Source organism: Phyllobates terribilis, unplaced genomic scaffold, assembly GCF_046119375.1.
Source record: "Phyllobates terribilis strain yellow unplaced genomic scaffold, ASM4611937v1 Scaffold_4__5_contigs__length_816908805, whole genome shotgun sequence".
Taxonomy (NCBI): Eukaryota; Metazoa; Chordata; class Amphibia; order Anura; family Dendrobatidae; genus Phyllobates; species Phyllobates terribilis.
In genome coordinates, this window is record NW_027362764.1 from 816,038,452 (window position 1) to 816,054,385 (window position 15,934).

At 50.8% G+C, this 15,934-nt stretch overlaps 1 protein-coding gene across 2 annotated transcripts in view; it reads left to right on the top strand.

Moving 5' to 3' along the window:
• Positions 1-920: 920 nt before the first annotated feature.
• EPPK1 (epiplakin 1) overlaps positions 921-15,934 on the top strand; it is a 61,404-nt gene continuing 46,390 nt past the window's right edge. Inside the window, exon 1 of one of the 2 annotated variants that reach the window (XM_073680141.1) lies at positions 921-1,006. The gene's annotated coding sequence lies outside the window, so the exon portion shown is untranslated. Of the gene's footprint in view, positions 1,007-14,663; positions 14,764-15,934 lie in introns of those variants that run through there. The other variant, XM_073680142.1, reaches the window with a different exon arrangement.

Below are 15,934 nucleotides of genomic sequence, written 5' to 3' on the forward strand. Positions count from 1 at the left end.
ATATATATGGGTGTGTGTATATATAGGGGTGTATATAGATATATATAGGGTGTGTGTATATATATGGGGTGTGTGTATATATAGGGGTGTATATAGATATATATAGGGGTGTGTATATAGGGGTGTATATAGATATATATAGGGGTTTGTGTATATAGGGGTGTGTATAGATATATATAGGGGTGTGTGTGTATATGGGTGTATATAGATATATATAGGGGTGTGTGTATATATATGGGGTGTGTGTATATATAGGGTGTATATAGATATATATAGGGGTGTGTGTACATATATGGGGTGTGTATATATATAGGGGTGTATATAGATATATATAGTGGTGTGTGTGTATATAGGGGTGTATATAGATATATATGGGGGTGTGTGTATATAAGGGTGTGTATAGATATATATAGGGGTGTGTGTATATAGGGGTGTATATAGGGGTGTGTGTATATAAGGGTGTATATAGATATATATAGGGGTGTGTGTATATATATGGGGTGTGTGTATATATAGGGGCTGTTTATAGATATATATAGGGGTGTGTGTATATATATGGGGTGTATATAGATATATATAGGGGTGTGTGTATATATAGGGGTGTGTATATATATATATATATGGGGGGTGTCAGTCAGCAGGCGATGAGCAGACATTAACCCCTTCCTCTCTACAGTGTAGGGGCCACATTACCTTCGCCTTCTGTACTGTGTGGCCCCTGAATTAACCCTTTCACGATGAAGCCATTGGGAGTAGCTGACCTCTCCCTCCCCGCAGTGTTAACCCTCTCCTGACCTCTCGGAGTGCGGGGTGTGACAGTCCCTCCCGGCAGAGGCGCCTCTTGTCCCAGGAGCTGACGGTGTGAGGAGCAGCGCCCCCTGCTGGCAGCGGCGGCTCCTGGGCGTGTCTCACCTGGTGGGGGCGGGGTCTGCTGAGAGCCGGTATATAAGGTGCGGGACCGCGGAGAAGAAGGACACAGCGCGGAGGAGACGAGACTAACGGACAGGTGAGGAGGGCTGCGATACACCACTGACCGTGCACCGCGGCTGAGATACACCACTGACCGTGCACCGCGGCTGAGATACACCACTGACCGTGCACCGCGGCTGAGATACACCACTGACCGTGCACCGCGGCTGAGATACACCACTGACCGTGCACCGCGGCTGCGATACACCACTGACCGTGCACCGCGGCTGCGATACACCACTGACCGTGCACCGCGGCTGAGATACACCACTGACTGTGCACCGCGGCTGAGATACACCACTGACTGTGCACCGCGGCTGACATACACCACTGACCGTGCACCGCGGCTGCGATACACCACTGACCGTGCACCGCGGCTGCGATACACCACTGACCGTGCACCGCGGCTGAGATACACCACTGACTGTGCACCGCGGCTGAGATACACCACTGACTGTGCACCGCGGCTGAGATACACCACTGACTGTGCACCGCGGCTGAGATACACCACTGACCGTGCACCGCGGCTGAGATACACCACTGACCGTGCACCGCGGCTGAGATACACCACTGACCGTGCACCGCGGCTGAGATACACCACTGACCGTGCACCGCGGCTGAGATACACCACTGACCGTGCACCGCGGCTGAGATACACCACTGACTGTGCACCGCGGCTGCGATACACCACTGACCGTGCACCGCGGCTGAGATACACCACTGACTGTGCACCGCGGCTGAGATACACCACTGACCGTGCACCGCGGCTGAGATACACCACTGACTGTGCACCGCGGCTGAGATACACCACTGACCGTGCACCGCGGCTGAGATACACCACTGACCGTGCACCGCGGCTGAGATACACCACTGACCGTGCACCGCGGCTGAGATACACCACTGACCGTGCACCGCGGCTGAGATACACCACTGACCGTGCACCGCGGCTGAGATACACCACTGACTGTGCACCGCGGCTGAGATACACCACTGACCGTGCACCGCGGCTGAGATACACCACTGACTGTGCACCGCGGCTGAGATACACCACTGACCGTGCACCGCGGCTGAGATACACCACTGACCGTGCACCGCGGCTGAGATACACCACTGACCGTGCACCGCGGCTGAGATACACCACTGACCGTGCACCGCGGCTGAGATACACCACTGACCGTGCACCGCGGCTGAGATACACCACTGACCGTGCACCGCGGCTGAGATACACCACTGACTGTGCACCGCGGCTGAGATACACCACTGACCGTGCACCGCGGCTGAGATACACCACTGACCGTGCACCGCGGCTGAGATACACCACTGACCGTGCACCGCGGCTGAGATACACCACTGACCGTGCACCGCGGCTGAGATACACCACTGACCGTGCACCGCGGCTGAGATACACCACTGACTGTGCACCGCGGCTGAGATACACCACTGACTGTGCACCGCGGCTGAGATACACCACTGACCGTGCACCGCGGCTGAGATACACCACTGACCGTGCACCGCGGCTGAGATACACCACTGACCGTGCACCGCGGCTGAGATACACCACTGACCGTGCACCGCGGCTGAGATACACCACTGACCGTGCACCGCGGCTGAGATACACCACTGACCGTGCACCGCGGCTGAGATACACCACTGACCGTGCACCGCGGCTGAGATACACCACTGACCGTGCACCGCGGCTCGAGGGCTGAGATACACCATAGAAAGAACAGACAGAGTATAACAGATGAGCGGATTTTAGAGTACTGACAGGATCTGACTGGACAGGGCTGAGATACAGTACTGTACACGAGGTTGATACACTAATGACAGTACCACACATGAGGGGCTTGTAGTGTTAGTACCACACATCCACCGTCTGCACATCATAGACATTGAGGTAATGATGGGGGTTGTAGTCTCGTGTGTACCCTGTCTCCTGTAGCTAATCTCTGTATAATAGTCTGCTTCTGCATCGTTCTCTGTCCGATCACAGCTGAGGGTTTGCTGCACTGTGCAGATTCATACAGCAGCTGTCACAGTGGATTTCAACTCATGCAAAAATCAGAGGCAAATCCATCATATAATAACTGGGAAAGCGACGGAGGTTTACAGTGTCTGACCGCAAACTGCGCAGTGCGCGTAGGGGCCGCGGATAGTGCGCAGTCACCGCGCAGTGCACGTAGGGGCCGCGGACAGTGCGCAGTCACCGCGCAGTGCACGTAGGGGCCGCGGATAGTGCGCAGTCACCGCGTAGTGCGCGTAGGGGCCGCGGACAGTGCGCGTAGGGGCCGCGTACAGTGCGCAGTCACCGCGCAGTGCACGTAGGGGCCGCGGATAGTGCGCAGTCACCGCGCAGTGCACGTAGGGGCCGCGGATAGTGCGCAGTCACCGCGCAGTGCACGTAGGGGCCGCGGACAGTGCGCAGTCACCGCGCAGTGCACGTAGGGGCCGCGGACAGTGCGCAGTCACCACGCAGTGCACGTAGGGGCCGCGGACAGTGCGCAGTCACCGCGCAGTGCACGTAGGGGCCGCGGACAGTGCGCAGTCACCGCGCAGTGCACGTAGGGGCCGCGGACAGTGCGCAGTCACCGCGCAGTGCACGTAGGGGCCGCGGACAGTGCGCAGTCACCGCGCAGTGCACGTAGGGGCCGCGGACAGTGCGCAGTCACCGCGCAGTGCACGTAGGGGCCGCGGATAGTGCGCAGTGCACTGAGCTGTCAGTTATGGGCCGGCGTCTCTCTCTGGTGGACTCTCCGCGGCCGGCGTCTCTCTCTGGTGGACTCTCCGCGGCCGGCGTCTCTCTCTGGTGGACTCTCCGCGGCCGGCGTCTCTCTCTGGTGGACTCTCCGCGGCCGGCGTCTCTCTGGTGGACTCTCCGCGGCCGGCGTCTCTCTCTGGTGGACTCTCCGCAGCCGGCGTCTCTCTCTGGTGGACTCTCCGCGGCCGGCGTCTCTCTCTGGTGGACTCTCCGCGGCCGGCGTCTCTCTGGGGGACTCTCCGCGGCCGGCGTCTCTTTGGGCGTCTTTTGTATCTCTGGCAGTTTTGCTGCAGCTGGTGTCTCCAGAAATCTTCCTGTGTCTGTCATTTCCAGTAGTCTCGCTGGCATGTCTGGGGGTCTCGCTGACATTTCAGGTGGTCTAATAAGCTCCAGCCTACTCTCGTTGAAGTAACTGGCGAGTCTCCTGCTCGGCAGTAGCAATGGGAGAAGGTTTCCAGCTGTTATTTGGATCAAAAATATCGAAACATTTTTATTAGTAAAACTGAATAAAAACAAAACATTCCCAGCGCTATAGAAAAATAAATGTGAGATCTCCTGCAGGTATCAGGGGGAATCTCAGTCCTCATGGGCCAATTATTGAAATCGTTTATCCAAAAACCCCCTGAATATCCCTATCTTTTCCTATTGCCAGTGGTCTGCCTGTGCTTGGCGTATCCGGTGGTCTCTGCTGCTAGTATCTCCAATGGAAATAGAAGTCACGGTTGTGAGCTACTGCTATATCCATTTGGTCTTGCTGCTGATGCCTTCTTTCTCTCGTACTCCTTGGTCTTGCTGTTGTCACCTGCTCACTCTCGTTAAGGTTCCTTGGTCTTGCTGTTGTCACCTGCTCTCTGTCGTTAGGGTTCCTTGGTCTTGCTGTTGTCACTCGCTCTCTCTCGTTAGGGTTCCTTGGTCTTGCTGTTGTCACCTGCTCTCTCTCGTTAGGGTTCCTTGGTCTTGCTGTTGTCACCTGCTCTCTCTCGTTAGGGTTCCTTGGTCTTGCTGTTGTCACCTGCTTTCTCTCGTTAGGGTTCCTTGGTCTTGCTGTTGTCACCTGCTCTCTCTCGTTAAGGTTCCTTGGTCTTGCTGTTGTCACTTGCTCTCTCTCGTTAAGGTTCCTTGGTCTTGCTGATGTCACCTGCTCTCTCTCGTTAGGGTTCCTTGGTCTTGCTGTTGTCACCTGCACTCTCTCGTTAGGGTTCCTTGGTCTTGCTGCTGTCACCTGCTCTTTCTCGTTAGGGTTCCTTGGTCTTGCTGTTGTCACCTGCTCTCTCGTTAAGGTTCCTTGGTCTTGCTGTTGTCACCTGTTCTCTCGTAAGGGTTCCTTGGTCTTGCTGTTGTCCCTTGCTCTCTCTCGTTAGTTCCCCTTAGTCTTGCTGTTGTCACTTGCTCTCTCTCGTTAGTTCCCCTTGGTCTTGCTCTCTCTCATTAGTTCCCCTTGGTCTTGCTGTTGTCACCTGTTCTCTCGTAAGGGTTCCTTGGTCTTGCTGTTGTCCCTTGCTCTCTCTCGTTAGTTCCCCTTAGTCTTGCTGTTGTCACTTGCTCTCTCTCGTTAGTTCCCCTTGGTCTTGCTCTCTCTTTAGTTCCCATGGTCTTGCTGTTGTCTCCTGCTCTCTCATTGGTTCCCCTTGATGTTGCTGTTGTCACCTTCTCTCTCTCCTTAGTTTCCCTTGGTCTTGCTGTTGTCACCCGCTCTCTCTTGTTGGTTCACCTTGGTCTTGCTCTCTCATTAGTTCCCCTTGGTCTTGCTGTTGTCACTAGCGCTCTCTTGTTAGTTCCCCTTGGTCTTACCTTTTGTCACTTGGTCTTGCTGTTGTCACCTGCTCTCTCTCGTTAGTTCCCCCTGGTCTTGCTGTTTGTTGTCACCTGCTCTCTCTCTCGTTGGTTTCCCTTGGTCTTGCTATTGTCACCTGCTCTCTCTCGTTGGTTTCCCTTGGTCTTTCTGTTGTCATCTGCTCTCTCTCTTGTTAGTTTCCCTTGGTCTTGCTGTTTGTTGTCACCTGCTCTCTCTCATTAGTTTCCCTTGGTCTTGCTGTTGTCACTTGCTCTCTCTAGTTAGTTCCCCTTGGTCTTGCTGTTGTCACTTGCTCTCTCTCGTTAGTTCCCCCTTGGTCTTGCTGTTGTCACTCGCGCTCTCTTGTTGTTTCACCTTGGTCTTGCTCTCTTATTAGTTCCCCTTGGTCTTGCTGTTGTCACCTGCTCTCTCTCGTTAGTTCCCCTTGGTCTTACCTTTTGTCACTTGGTCCTTCTGTTGTCATCTGCTCTCTCTCTTGTTAGTTCCCCTTGGTCTTGCTGTTGTCACTTGCTCTCTCTCTTTAGTTCCGCTTGGTCTTGCTGTTGTCACTTGCTCTCTCTCGTTAGTTCCCCTTGGTCTTGCTGTTGTCACCTACTCTTTCTCGTTAGTTCCCCTTGGTCTTGCTGTTGTCACTTGCTCTCTCTCGTTAGTTCCCCTTGGTCTTGCTCTCTCTCGTTAGTTCCCCTTGGTCTTGCTGTTGTCACTTGCTCTCTCTCGTTAGTTCCCCTTGGTCTTGCTGTTGTCACCTGCTCTCTCTCGTTAGTTCCCCTTGTTCTTGCTGTTGTCACCCGATCTCTCTTGTTGGTTCACCTTGGTCTTGCTCTCTCTGGTTAGTTCCCCTTGGTCTTGCTGTTGTCACCTGCTCTCTCTCGTTAGTTCCCCCTGGTCTTGCTGTTTGTTGTCACCTGCTCTCTCGTTAGTTCCCCTTGGTCTTGCTGTTGTCACTTGCTCTCTCTCGTTAGTTCCCCTTGGTCTTGCTCTCTCTCATTAGTTCCCCTTGGTCTTGCTGTTGTCACTTGCTCTCTCTCGTTAGTTCCCCTTGGTCTTGCTGTTGTCACCTGCTCTCTCTCCTTAGTTCCCCTTGGTCTTGCTGTTGTCACCCGATCTCTCTTGTTGGTTCACCTTGGTCTTGCTCTCTCTGGTTAGTTCCCCTTGGTCTTGCTGTTGTCACCTGCTCTCTCTCGTTAGTTCCCCCTGGTCTTGCTGTTTGTTGTCACTTGCTCTCTCTCGTTAGTTCCCCCTTGTTCTTGCTGTTGTCACCCGATCTCTCTTGTTGGTTCACCTTGGTCTTGCTCTCTCTGGTTAGTTCCCCTTGGTCTTGCTGTTGTCACCTGCTCTCTCTCGTTAGTTCCCCCTGGTCTTGCTGTTTGTTGTCACCTGCTCTCTCGTTAGTTCCCCTTGGTCTTGCTGTTGTCACTTGCTCTCTCTCTCTCGTTAGTTCCCCTTGGTCTTGCTCTCTCTCGTTAGTTCCCCTTGGTCTTGCTCTCTCTCGTTAGTTCCCCTTGGTCTTGCTCTCTCTCGTTAGTTCCCCTTGGTCTTGCTCTCTCTCGGTAGTTCCCCTTGGTCTTGCTGTTGTCACCTGCTCTCTCTCGTTAGTTCCCCCTGGTCTTGCTGTTTGTTGTCACCTGCTCTCTCTCGTTAGTTCCCCCTGGTCTTGCTGTTTGTTGTCACCTGCTCTCTCGTTAGTTCCCTTTGGTCTTGCTGTTGTCACCTGCTCTCTCTCTCGTTAGTTCCCCTTGGTCTTGCTGTTGTCACCTGCTCTCTCTCGTTAGTTCCCCCTGGTCTTGCTGTTTGTTGTCACCTGCTCTCTCGTTAGTTCCCCTTGGTCTTGCTGTTGTCACTTGCTCTCTCTCTCGTTAGTTCCCCTTGGTCTTGCTCGCTCTCTCTCTCGTTAGTTCCCCTTGGTCTTGCTCTCTCTCGGTAGTTCCCCTTGGTCTTGCTGTTGTCACCTGCTCTCTCTCGTTAGTTCCCCCTGGTCTTGCTGTTTGTTGTCACCTGCTCTCTCTCGTTAGTTCCCCCTGGTCTTGCTGTTTGTTGTCACCTGCTCTCTCTCGTTAGTTCCCCCTGGTCTTGCTGTTTGTTGTCACCTGCTCTCTCGTTAGTTCCCTTTGGTCTTGCTGTTGTCACCTGCTCTCTCTCTCGTTAGTTCCCCTTGGTCTTGCTGTTGTCACCTGCTCTCTCTCGTTAGTTCCCCCTGGTCTTGCTGTTTGTTGCACCTGCTCTCTCGTTAGTTCCCTTTGGTCTTGCTGTTGTCACCTGCTCTCCCTCTCGTTAGTTCCCCTTGGTCTTGCTGTTGTCACCTGCTCTCTCTCGTTAGTTCCCCCTGGTCTTGCTGTTTGTTGCACCTGCTCTCTCGTTAGTTCCCTTTGGTCTTGCTGTTGTCACCTGCTCTCCCTCTCGTTAGTTCCCCTTGGTCTTGCTGTTGTCACCTGCTCTCTCTCGTTAGTTCCCCCTGGTCTTGCTGTTTGTTGTCACCCTATCTCTCTTGTTGGTTCACCTTGGTCTTGCTCTCTCTGGTTAGTTCCCCTTGGTCTTGCTGTTTGTTGTCACCTGCTTTCTCTCGTTAGTTCCCCTTGGTCTTGCTCTCTCTCGTTAGTTCCCCTTGGTCTTGCTCTCTCTCATTAGTTCCCCTTGGTCTTGCTGTTGTCACTTGCTCTCTCTCGTTAGTTCCCCTTGGTCTTGCTGTTGTCACCTGCTCTCTCTCCTTAGTTCCCCTTGGTCTTGCTGTTGTTACCCGATCTCTCTTGTTGGTTCACCTTGGTCTTGCTCTCTCTGGTTAGTTCCCCTTGGTCTTGCTGTTGTCACCTGCTCTCTCTCGTTAGTTCCCCCTGCTCTTGCTGTTTGTTGTCACCTGCTCTCTCGTTAGTTCCCCTTGGTCTTGCTGTTGTCACTTGCTCTCTCTCGTTAGTTCTCCTTGGTCTTGCTCTCTCTCATTAGTTCCCCTTGGTCTTGCTGTTGTCACTTGCTCTCTCTCGTTAGTTCCCCTTGGTCTTGCTCTCTCTCGGTAGTTCCCCTTGGTCTTGCTGTTGTCACCTGCTCTCTCTGGTTGGTTTCCCTTGGTCTTGCTGTTGTCACCTGCTATCTGTCATGGATCACGTCCACTCTCCTGTATATAGGGCCCCATCATTCAGGTTTGGTCGCAGGCTTGGGACGCTCCTGTCCAGACAATTCAGTGGTCTGAACAGTGGCTGGAGAGCAGCACAGGAATGTAGAGCAGACTCTGCGCTCCCGGCCGGTCCGGACTAATTATACACGACTGCACATATCTGACGGGCGGCCAGCTGCCCCGTGTGCCCCTCTATTACAGGGCGACCCCTGATCACAGTGACCACTGTCAGTGACCGTCATGGGGTCAGGACTTGTCCTCAGGGCGAGCAGGACTTTCCTGTAGGAGCTCGGGCGGCGGCCGTTCCACTGCTTATTACACATCTACAAGTGTCAGGTTGTGTCCTCTGTTATCAGCCCAGTCAGAATCGGGCGCGGCCCCTGCATTCTGTGCGGTGTTGGTCGCTGCATTCCCTCCATGTAACTGCTCCGATCTAATGCACAATATGAGGAAAGTACAGCGTAGAAACCAGTTCACACAGTGCGGAGTCCGTGCAGATTGTGCATCGCGTCAATCGTCTCCCTCCGAAATCCAGCAAAGATGGCGCCAAGGAAAAGCGGAATGTGACTGACAGAGCTCGAAACGTCCTGTATATATACACTGCACAGTACAGCTCCTGCTGTATATATACCCTGCACAGTACCACTCCTCCTGTATATATACACTGCACAGTACAGCTCCTGCTGTATATATACACTGCACAGTACAGCTCCTCCTGTATATATACACTGCACAGTACAGCTCCTCCTGTATATATACCCTGCACAGTACAGCTCCCCCTGTATATATACACTGCACAGTACAGCTCCCCCTGTATATATACACTGCACAGTACAGCTCCTCCTGTATATATACACTGCACAGTACAGCTCCTGCTGTATATATACCCTGCACAGTACAGCTCCTCCTGTATATATACACTGCACAGTACAGCTCCTCCTGTATATATACACTGCACAGTACAGCTCCTCCTGTATATATACACTGTACAGTACAGCTCCTCCTGTATATATACCCTGCACAGTACAGATCCTCCTGTATATATACACTGCACAGTACAGCTCCTCCTGTATATATACACTGCACAGTACAGCTCCTCCTGTATATATACACTGCACAGTACAGCTCCCCCTGTATATATACCCTGTACAGTACAGCTCCTCCTGTATATATACCCTGCACAGTACAGCTCCTCCTGTATATATACACTGCACAGTACAGCTCCCCCTGTATATATACACTGCACAGTACAGCTCCTCCTGTATATATACCCTGCACAGTACCACTCCTCCTGTATATATACACTGCACAGTACAGCTCCTGCTGTATATATACCCTGCACAGTACAGCTCCTCCTGTATATATACACTGCACAGTACAGCTCCTCCTGTATATATACACTGCACAGTACAGCTCCTCCTGTATATATACACTGTACAGTACAGCTCCTCCTGTATATATACCCTGCACAGTACAGATCCTCCTGTATATATACACTGCACAGTACAGCTCCTCCTGTATATATACACTGCACAGTACAGCTCCTCCTGTATATATACACTGCACAGTACAGCTCCCCCTGTATATATACCCTGTACAGTACAGCTCCTCCTGTATATATACCCTGCACAGTACAGCTCCTCCTGTATATATACACTGCACAGTACAGCTCCCCCTGTATATATACACTGCACAGTACAGCTCCCCCTGTATATATACACTGCACAGTACAGCTCCTCCTGTATATATACCCTGCACAGTACAGCTCCTCCTGTATATATACACTGCACAGTACAGCTCCTCCTGTATATATACACTGCACAGTACAGCTCCCCCTGTATATATACACTGCACAGTACAGCTCCCCCTGTATATATACACTGCACAGTACAGCTCCTCCTGTATATATACCCTGCACAGTACAGCTCCTCCTGTATATATACACTGCACAGTACAGCTCCCCCTGTATATATACACTGCACAGTACAGCTCCTCCTGTATATATACACTGCACAGTACAGCTCCTCCTGTATATATACCCTGCACAGTACAGCTCCTCCTGTATATATACACTGCACAGTACAGCTCCCCCTGTATATATACACTGCACAGTACAGCTCCTCCTGTATATATACCCTGCACAGTACAGCTCCTCCTGTATATATACCCTGCACAGTACAGCTCCCCCTGTATATATACACTGCACAGTACAGCTCCCCCTGTATATATACACTGCACAGTACAGCTCCTCCTGTATATATACCCTGCACAGTACAGCTCCCCCTGTATATATACACTGCACAGTACAGCTCCCCCTGTATATATACACTGCACAGTACAGCTCCTCCTGTATATACACACTGCACAGTACAGCTCCTCCTGTATATATACACTGCACAGTACAGCTCCTCCTGTATATATACCCTACACAGTACAGCTCCTCCTGTATATATACCCTGCACAGTACAGCTCCTCCTGTATATATACCCTGCACAGTACAGCTCCCCCTGTATATATACACTGCACAGTACAGCTCCCCCTGTATATATACACTGCACAGTACAGCTCCTCCTGTATATACACACTGCACAGTACAGCTCCTCCTGTATATATACACTGCACAGTACAGCTCCTCCTGTATATATACACTGCACAGTACAGCTCCTCCTGTATATATACACTGCACAGTACAGCTCCTCCTGTATATATACACTGCACAGTACAGCTCCTCCTGTATATATACACTGCACAGTACAGCTCCTCCTGTATATATACACTGCACAGTACAGCTCCTCCTGTATATATACACTGCACAGTACAGCTCCTCCTGTATATATACACTGCACAGTACAGCTCCTCCTGTATATATACACTGCACAGTACAGCTCCTCCTGTATATATACACTGCACAGTACAGCTCCTCCTGTATATATACACTGCACAGTACAGCTCCTCCTGTATATATACACTGCACAGTACCGCTCCCCCTGTATATATACACTGCACAGTACAGCTCCTCCTGTATATATACACTGCACAGTACAGCTCCTCCTGTATATATACACTGCACAGTACAGCTCCTCCTGTATATATACCCTGCACAGTACAGCTCCTCCTGTATATATACCCTGCACAGTACAGCTCCTCCTGTATATATACCCTGCACAGTACAGCTCCTCCTGTATATATACCCTGCACAGTACAGCTCCTCCTGTATATATACACTGCACAGTACAGCTCCTCCTGTATATATACACTGCACAGTACAGCTCCTCCTGTATATATACACTGCACAGTACAGCTCCTCCTGTATATATACCCTGCACAGTACAGCTCCTCCTGTATATATACCCTGCACAGTACAGCTCCTCCTGTATATATACCCTGCACAGTACAGCTCCTCCTGTATATATACCCTGCACAGTACAGCTCCTCCTGTATATATACCCTGCACAGTACAGCTCCTCCTGTATATATACCCTGCACAGTACAGCTCCTCCTGTATATATACCCTGCACAGTACAGCTCCTCCTGTATATATACACTGCACAGTACAGCTCCTCCTGTATATATACACTGCACAGTACAGCTCCTCCTGTATATATACACTGCACAGTACAGCTCCTCCTGTATATATACACTGCACAGTACAGCTCCTCCTGTATATATACACTGCACAGTACAGCTCCTCCTGTATATATACCCTGCACAGTACAGCTCCTCCTGTATATATACACTGCACAGTACAGCTCCCCCTGTATATATACCCTGCACAGTACAGCTCCTCCTGTATATATACCCTGCACAGTACAGCTCCTCCTCTCCTGTATATATACACTGCACAGTACAGCTCCTCCTGTATATATACACTGCACAGTACAGCTCCTCCTGTATATATACACTGCACAGTACAGCTCCTCCTGTATATATACCCTGCACAGTACAGCTCCTCCTGTATATATACCCTGCACAGTACAGCTCCTCCTGTATATATACCCTGCACAGTACAGCTCCTCCTGTATATATACCCTGCACAGTACAGCTCCTCCTGTATATATACACTGCACAGTACAGCTCCTCCTGTATATATACACTGCACAGTACAGCTCCTCCTGTATATATACACTGCACAGTACAGCTCCTCCTGTATATATACACTGCACAGTACAGCTCCTCCTGTATATATACCCTGCACAGTACAGCTCCTCCTGTATATATACCCTGCACAGTACAGCTCCTCCTGTATATATACCCTGCACAGTACAGCTCCTCCTGTATATATACCCTGCACAGTACAGCTCCTCCTGTATATATACCCTGCACAGTACAGCTCCTCCTCTCCTGTATATATACCCTGCACAGTACAGCTCCTCCTGTATATATACACTGCACAGTACAGCTCCTCCTGTATATATACACTGCACAGTACAGCTCCTCCTGTATATATACACTGCACAGTACAGCTCCTCCTGTATATATACCCTGCACAGTACAGCTCCTCCTGTATATATACCCTGCACAGTACAGCTCCTCCTGTATATATACACTGCACAGTACAGCTCCTCCTGTATATATACACTGCACAGTACAGCTCCTCCTGTATATATACCCTGCACAGTACAGCTCCTCCTGTATATATACCCTGCACAGTACAGCTCCTCCTGTATATATACACTGCACAGTACAGCTCCTCCTGTATATATACACTGCACAGTACAGCTCCTCCTGTATATATACACTGTACAGTACAGCTCCTCCTGTATATATACACTGTACAGTACAGCTCCTCCTGTATATATACACTGTACAGTACAGCTCCTCCTGTATATATACACTGTACAGTACAGCTCCTCCTGTATATATACACTGCACAGTACAGCTCCTCCTGTATATATACACTGCACAGTACAGCTCCTCCTGTATATATACACTGCACAGTACAGCTCCTCCTGTATATATACACTGCACAGTACAGCTCCTCCTGTATATATACCCTGCACAGTACAGCTCCCCCTGTATATATACACTGTACAGTACAGCTCCTCCTGTATATATACACTGCACAGTACAGCTCCTCCTGTATATATACCCTGCACAGTACAGCTCCTCCTGTATATATACCCTGCACAGTACAGCTCCTCCTGTATATATACCCTGCACAGTACCGCTCCTCCTGTATATATACACTGCACAGTACAGCTCCCCCTGTATATATACCCTGCACAGTACAGCTCCTCCTGTATATATACCCTGCACAGTACAGCTCCTCCTGTATATATACCCTGCACAGTACCGCTCCTCCTGTATATATACACTGCACAGTACAGCTCCTCCTGTATATATACCCTGCACAGTACCGCTCCTCCTGTATATATACACTGCACAGTACAGCTCCCCCTGTATATATACCCTGCACAGTACAGCTCCTCCTGTATATATACCCTGCACAGTACCGCTCCTCCTGTATATATACACTGCACAGTACAGCTCCTCCTGTATATATACACTGCACAGTACAGCTCCCCCTGTATATATACCCTGCACAGTACAGCTCCCCCTGTATATATACCCTGCACAGTACAGCTCCTCCTGTATATATACCCTGCACAGTACCGCTCCTCCTGTATATATACCCTGCACAGTACCGCTCCTCCTGTATATATACACTGCACAGTACAGCTCCTCCTGTATATATACCCTGCACAGTACAGCTCCTCCTGTATATATACCCTGCACAGTACAGCTCCTCCTGTATATATACCCTGCACAGTACAGCTCCTCCTGTATATATACACTGCACAGTACAGCTCCTCCTGTATATATACACTGCACAGTACAGCTCCTCCTGTATATATACACTGCACAGTACAGCTCCTCCTGTATATATACACTGCACAGTACAGCTCCTCCTGTATATATACACTGCACAGTACAGCTCCTCCTGTATATATACACTGCACAGTACAGCTCCTCCTGTATATATACCCTGCACAGTACCGCTCCTCCTGCGGGTGAGGCACATTGTGAGCCGGTGATGTCAGTGACGCGTCTTCCCGGAGCGTGCAGAAAATGTCTCCACGTGAATCTCCGGAGTGATGTCAGCTCTGTGGGATCAAACTGTCCCTTGCAGCTAATGTGAGTGTGATGGGGAGGAGCGGTGCTGGGGGGGGAGATCCCGAGCTTCACTTACCCTGACTGGCATCATTTCTCATCCTCCAGAGCTGCAGTCACTATTCTGCTGTTACATCATGTCTTATCCTCCAGTCACCTCCAGAGCTGCAGTCACTATTCTGCTGTTACATCGTGTCTTATCCTCCAGAGCTGCAGTCACTATTCTGCTGTTACATCGTGTCTTATCCTGCAGTCACTATTCTGCTGTTATATCGTGTCTTATCCTCCAGTCTCCTCCAGAGCTGCAGTCACTATTCTGCTGTTGCATCGTGTCTTATCCTCCAGTCACCTCCAGAGCTGCGGTCACTATTCTGCGGTTACATCGTGTCTTATACTCGTCACCTCCAGAGCTGCAGTCACTATTCTGCTGTTATATCGTGTCTTATCCTCCAGTCTCCTCCAGAGCTGCAGTCACTATTCTGCTGTTACATCGTGTCTTATCCTCCAGTCACCTCCAGAGCTGCAGTCACTATTCTGCTGTTATATCGTGTCTTATCCTCCAGTCTCCTCCAGAGCTGCAGTCACTATTCTGCTGTTGCATCGTGTCTTATCCTCCAGTCACCTCCAGAGCTGCGGTCACTATTCTGCGGTTACATCGTGTCTTATACTCGTCACCTCCAGAGCTGCACTCACTATTCTGCTGTTACATCATGTCTTATCCTCCAGAGCTGCACCCACTATTCTGCTGTTGCATCGTGTCTTATACTCGTCACCTCCACAGCTGCACTCACTATTCTGCTGTTATATGATGTCTTGTCCTCCAGAGCTGCAGTTAGTATTCTGCTTCTATTAGATATGCAGACGGTCACATGACTGGTGAGATGCAGCTCTGGCAGTGAGTAGAGCGATGTCTGCTCCTTGGAGTGGCGTACTCGGCTCGATAATGATTTGACCCGTCAGACAATAGTAGGGGAGCGGGTGTGAGCGGTGGTTCCCTCGCCCTGGCCGTGCCCCGTCCTGAGTCACCACACCTGTTCCCGGTGTTTACCTGCACACCGCAATAACAAATTACACCCGGATCTGCCGCCAAGACCGACACTGCAGCGGTGTCGTAACCCATAGCAACCGAGTGGCGCTGCAGTAAAGCCTGTGGTGATGATGTCACTGTCAGGTTCTTCCAGCTGATACCCATCAA